The sequence below is a fragment of the Triticum aestivum genome, chromosome 2D, assembly GCF_018294505.1.
Source record: "Triticum aestivum cultivar Chinese Spring chromosome 2D, IWGSC CS RefSeq v2.1, whole genome shotgun sequence".
In the NCBI taxonomy this organism is placed as follows: domain Eukaryota; kingdom Viridiplantae; phylum Streptophyta; class Magnoliopsida; order Poales; family Poaceae; genus Triticum; species Triticum aestivum.
This window is the reverse complement of record NC_057799.1, coordinates 555,829,221-555,835,233: the sequence shown is the minus strand read 5'-3', so window position 1 is coordinate 555,835,233 and position 6,013 is coordinate 555,829,221.

The following is a 6,013-nucleotide window of genomic DNA, read 5'->3' as shown; positions in this document are numbered from 1 at the left end:
AGTGTTGAACCCAACGAGGAGCTAAAGGTAGAACAAATATTTCCTCAAGTTCTATCGACCACCGATACAACTCTACGCACGCTTAACGTTCGCTTTACCTAGAACAAGTATGAAACTAGAAGTACTTTGTAGGTGTTTTTGGGTAGGTTTGCAAGATAATAAAGAGCGCGTAAATAAAAAGTAGGGGCTGCTTAGATAAAGACACAACTAAATTAGTTTTAGTAAAGAGCTTTTTGTCACGAGAAAGTTATTTGTCCCTAGGCAATCGATAACTAGACCGGTAATCATTATTGCAATTTTATTTGAGGGAGAGGCATAAGCTAACATACTTTCTCTACTTGGATCATATGCACTTATGATTGGAACTCTAGCAATCATCCGCAACTACTAAAGATCATTAAGGTAAAACCCACCCATAGCATTAAAGCATCAAGTCCTCTTTATCCCATACGCAAACAACCTACTTACTCGGGTCAGTGCTTCTGTCACTCACGCCACCCACCATAAGGAAATCATGAACATATTTCAAACCCTACAACGGGAATACCTCACGCTTGCGTGACATGGAGAGCACCATAGGACAGCACCAATAATAAAACATACAACTCAAACCAATCACGATCATCAAATAACCCATAGGACAAAACGGATCTACTCAAACATCATAGGATAGCCATACATCATTGGGAAATAATATATAGCATTGAGCACCATGTTTAAGTAGAGATTACAGCGGGTAAGAGAGAGGTTACACCGCTGCATAGAGGGGGGAAGAGTTGGTGATGATGGCGGTGAAGTTGTTGGTGAAGATTGCGGCGATGATGATGGCCCCTGGTGGCACTCCGGCGCCACCGGAAGCGAAGGGGAGAGAGCCCCCCTCCTTCTTCTTCTTCCTTGACCTCCTCCCTAGATGGGAGAAGGGTTTCCCCTCTGGTCCTTGGTCTCCATGGCATGGGAGGGGCGAGAGCCCCTCCGAGATTGGATCCGTCTCTCTGTCTCTCTCTGTTTTTGCGCTCTCCTCTGTTGCCCTTTCACCGTTTCTTTTATATCCGGAGATCCGTAACTCCGATTGGGTTGAATCTTTCGCCCAGATTTTTCTCATAAAATTAGCTTTCTTGCGGCAAAAGAAGAGCGTCAACCGCCTTACGGGGTGCCCACGAGGGTCCAGGGTGCGCCCCCTGCCTCGTGGCCCCCTCGGGCACCGTCTCGCGTTGATTTTACTTCCCAAAAATCATAAATATTCAAAAATAATTCTCCATCCGTTTTTACCCCGTTTGGACTCTGTTTGATATTGGGTTTCTGTGAAACATAAACATGTAACAAACAGGAACTGGCACTGGATCAATATGTTAGTCCCAAAAATAGTATAAAAAGTTGCCAAAAGTATATGAAAGTTGTAGAATATTGGCATGGAACAATAAAAAATTATAGATACGACGGAGACGTATCAGCATCCCCAAGCTTAATTCCTGCTCGTCCTCGAGTAGGTAAATGATAAAAAAGATAATTTTTGATGTGGAATGCTACCTAGCATAATCTTGATCATGTATCTAATCATGGCATGAATATTAAGACACGAGTGTTTCAAAGCAATAGTCTATCATTTGACATAACAACAATAATACTTCAAGCCTACTAATAAAGCAATCATGTCTTTTCAAAATAACAAGGCCAAAGAAAGTTATCCCTACAAAATCATATAGTCTGGCTATGCTCCATCTTCACCACACAAAATATTCAAATCATGCACAACCCCGATGACAAGCCAAGCAATTGGTTCATACTTTTTAACGCGCTTCAGCTTTTTCAACCCTCACGCAATACATGAGCGCAAGCCATGGATATAGCACTATAGGTGGGATAGAATATGATGATGGGGGTTATGTGGAGAAGACAAAAAGGAGAAAGTCTCACATCGACGCGGCTAATCAACGGGCTATGGAGATGCCCATCGATTGATGTCAATGTGAGGAGTAGGGATTGCCATGCAACGGATGCACTAAGAGCTATAAGTATACGAAAGCTGAAACTGAAACTAAGTGGGTGTGCATCCAACTTGCTTGCTCATGAAGACCTAGGGCATTTGAGGAAGCCCATCGTTGGAATATACAAGCCAAGTTCTATAATGAAAATTCCCACTAGTATATGAAAGTGATAACTCAAGAGACTCTCTATATGAAGAACATGGTGCTACTTTGAAGCACAAGTGTGGTAAAAGGATAGTAACATTGCCCCTTCTCTCTTTTTCTCTATTTTTTTTTCTTTTTTCCTTTTTTTGGGCCTTCTCTTTTTTTGGCCTTTCTCTTTTTTTTCGTCCGGAGTCTCATCCCGACTTGTGGGGGAATCATAGTCTCCATCATCCTTTCCTCACTGGGGCAATACTCTAATAATGATGATCATCACACTTTTATTTACTTACAACTCACTATTACAACTCGATATCTAGAACAAAGATATGACTCTATATGAATGCCTCCGGCGGTGTACCGGGATGTGCAACGATCTAGCGTAGCAATGACATCAAAAAATGGACAAGCCATGAAAACATCATGCTAGCTATCTTACGATCATGCAAAGCAATATGACAATAAATGCTCAAGTCATGTATATGATGATGATGGAAGTTGCATGGCAATATATCTCGGAATGGCTATGGAAATGCCATGATAGGTAGGTATGGTGGCTGTTTTGAGGAAGATATAATGAGGCTTATGTGTGATAGAGCGTATCGTATCACGGGGTTTGGATGCACCGGCGAAGTTTGCGCCAACTCTCGAGGTGAGAAAGGGCAGTGCACGGTACCGAAGAGGCTAGCAATGATGGAAGGTGAGAGTGCGTATAATCCATGGACTCACATTAGTCATAAAGAACTCATATACTTATTGCAAAAGTTTATTAGCCCTTGAAGCAAAGTACTACTATGCATGCCCCTAGGGTAGGGATGGGCATATAACCCGAAAACCGATGTCCCGAACCGAAATAACCGGCACCGAAGCTGAATTCACCGAAACCGGGAACTTCGGTTGCATGTCCGGTTTGCATTTGATGAAAACCGAATTTAGTCCGGTGAATTCGGGTTTATTGCCGGGGTACCCGAATAGACCGAAACCTGAGTAATCACAAGGTCCGACCTGCACGCCTGTTGCTGTACTCAAGTGCTCTTTCCACTGCTTGAGTGCACGAGTCCCACGACCTTATCGGGAAGAAGCGAACCTAAGTAGTACCATAGTGAGCCGCCGTCGCTACATATTTTGTGTAAAAGACAAAGTACTAGTAGTACTTCTCTCGGGTAGTAGTAGTACTAAAGGTGCTGCCACCGCTAATTTTACAGAATGAAGTCTAGCTCAGGAGAATCAATAGCAGACTAGCAGTAGTAGCTACAAGTAGTACGCAGACCTACAAGCACTGTGCATCAGAATAAAGTTATTGAGGTTCCTGCTGCTACGTGTACGTACTACTGTACATTCATCAGAATAGGGGCAGTGATTCCATCTGTTATTTAATATATATATCTCGGTGCTGTTCGGTAGAACCGACCACCGAACCGAAATTTCGGTGCAGAGAATCATCGGTTAGCTAATATTTTACTGACCGATCGGTCCATGCTTTGGCAAAACCGAAATTCTGAATTGACCGAGGAACCGCCCCGATTGGTTTGGGGGAACCGAACGCCCAGGCCTACCCTAGGGGGATAGATTGGTAGGAAAAGACCATCGCTCGTCCCCGACCGCCACTCATAAGGAAGACAATCAATAAATAAACCATGCTCCGACTTCGTTACATAACGGTTCACCATACGTGCATGCTACGGGAATCACAAACCTCAACACAAGTATTTCTACAATCCACAACTACCCACTAGCATGACTCTAATATCACCATTTTTATATCGCAAAACTATTGCAAGGAATCAAACACATCATATTCAGTGATCTACAAGTTTATGTAGGATTTTATGACTAACCATGTGAATGACCAATTCCTGTCATCTCTCTAAATAGATATAAGTGAAGCAAGAGAGTTTAATTCTTTCTAAAAAAGATATGCCCACGCTCTAATAAATATAATTGAAGCAAAAGAGCATTCTACAAATGGCGGTTGTCTAAGTGAAGAGAAACAGGCAATCCAAACTTCAAATGATATAAGTGAAGCACATGAAGCATTCTATAAATCCATACTCAAAAGATATAAGTGAAGTGCAAAGAGAATTCTATAAATCAACCAAGGACTATCTCATACCAGCATGGTGCATAAAATAAAAATGAAAACTAAATGCAAAAGACGCTCCAAGATCTGCACATGTCACATGAACGAAACGAATACGAAAACATACCGATACTTGTTGAAGAAAGAGGGGATGCCTTCCGGGGCATCCCCAAGCATAGACGCTTGAGTCTCCTTGAATATTTACTTGGGGTGCCTTGGGCATCCCCAAGATTGAGCTCTTGACTCTCTTCCTTCTTCTCATATCGAGACCTTCTCGATCATCGAACACTTCATCCACACAAAACTTCAACAGAAAACTCGGTAAGATCCGTTAGTATAATAAAGCAAATCACTACTCTAAGTGCTGTTGCAAACCAATTCATATTTTTTTTTCATGTGTCTACTGTAATATAACTTTTTTCATGGCTTAATCCACTGATATAAATCGATAGTTTCATCAAAACAAGCAAACTATGCATCAAAAACAGAATCTGTCTAAAACAGAACAGTCTGTAATAATATGAACATTCACCATACTTATGATACTTGAAAAATTCTTCCAAAATTATGAAAAATAAAAAATTTGTATAGAAAGACGGTGCAAAAAGAATCAGTTGACCTTCCAGTAAAAAATTAAAAATCATGCACTACAGCCAAAGTTTCTGTCCTGCACCGTACAAACCAACAAGCATTGTAAACATTCTAAAGGCAAACCTTGGCACATTATTTTTATAATACAATGGAATTGTAAAAGGGGATAATTATTATTTTTTGAAAAGTTTCTGTAATCAAGATTTACAAAGTTTCCATGAGCATGAACAAAGTTCAAGGCTAGCTCCCACTTCAACAATGCTCGTCTTTCTCACTTTCGCTTTTCTTTTTGAAAAAGTTTTGGGTTCCCCTCTTTATTTTTTTTGTTTTTAAACTTTATAAAAGCACACAACAGAAATAAATGACTCTCTAAAACTTCCGGGTTGTCTCCCTGGCAGCGCTTTCTTTAAAGCCATTAAGCTAGGCATATAGTGCTCAAGTAGTGAATCCACCCGGATCCCAAGGTATATCAAAGCCAATTTGAATAAACAATGATTTGTAATTTAGTAGTGAGCACAAAGCAACATATATCATGTAATGAAGAAGTCTAACTCTCTTCGTATGCATCGGCATGTCATAAAAGAACAATTCATGCACGCATAGTAAAGGCCAATGCATAGTATAAACAGTTTCTTGCAGTTTTATCATATTGGAAACATAGAGAGGTGGAGATATAGTTCCTCTCTCATAATAATTGCAAGTTGGAGCAGCAAGCACATGCATATTATATTCATCAAAATCATCATGTGCAACGGTAAAAGGCAACCCATCAATATAATCCTTAATAAAAGCAAACTTCTCCGATATAGTGTAGTCGGGAGAATTCAAAAAGATAATATGACTATCATGCGTGAGTGCAATAGCAAAAATTTCATGTTTAACATAAGGAACTATAGCAAGTTCATCTCCATAAGCATAATTCATATTGGCATCTTGGCCACAAGCATAGCAAGCATCATCAAAAAGGGATAATTTCAAGAGAATCAACGGGATCATAATAGTCATCATAGCAATCATCCTTTGGTAAGCATGAAGGGAAATTAAACAATGTATGAGTTGAATAGTTACTCTCATTAGAAGGTGGGCACGGGTAGCTAATCCGCTCTTCCTCCTTTTGTTCTTCGCTCTCCTCATCATCTTTTTCATCCAATGAGCTCACAGTTTCATCAATTTCTTCTTCCATAGACTCCTGCAAAATATTAGTCTCTTCTTGGAC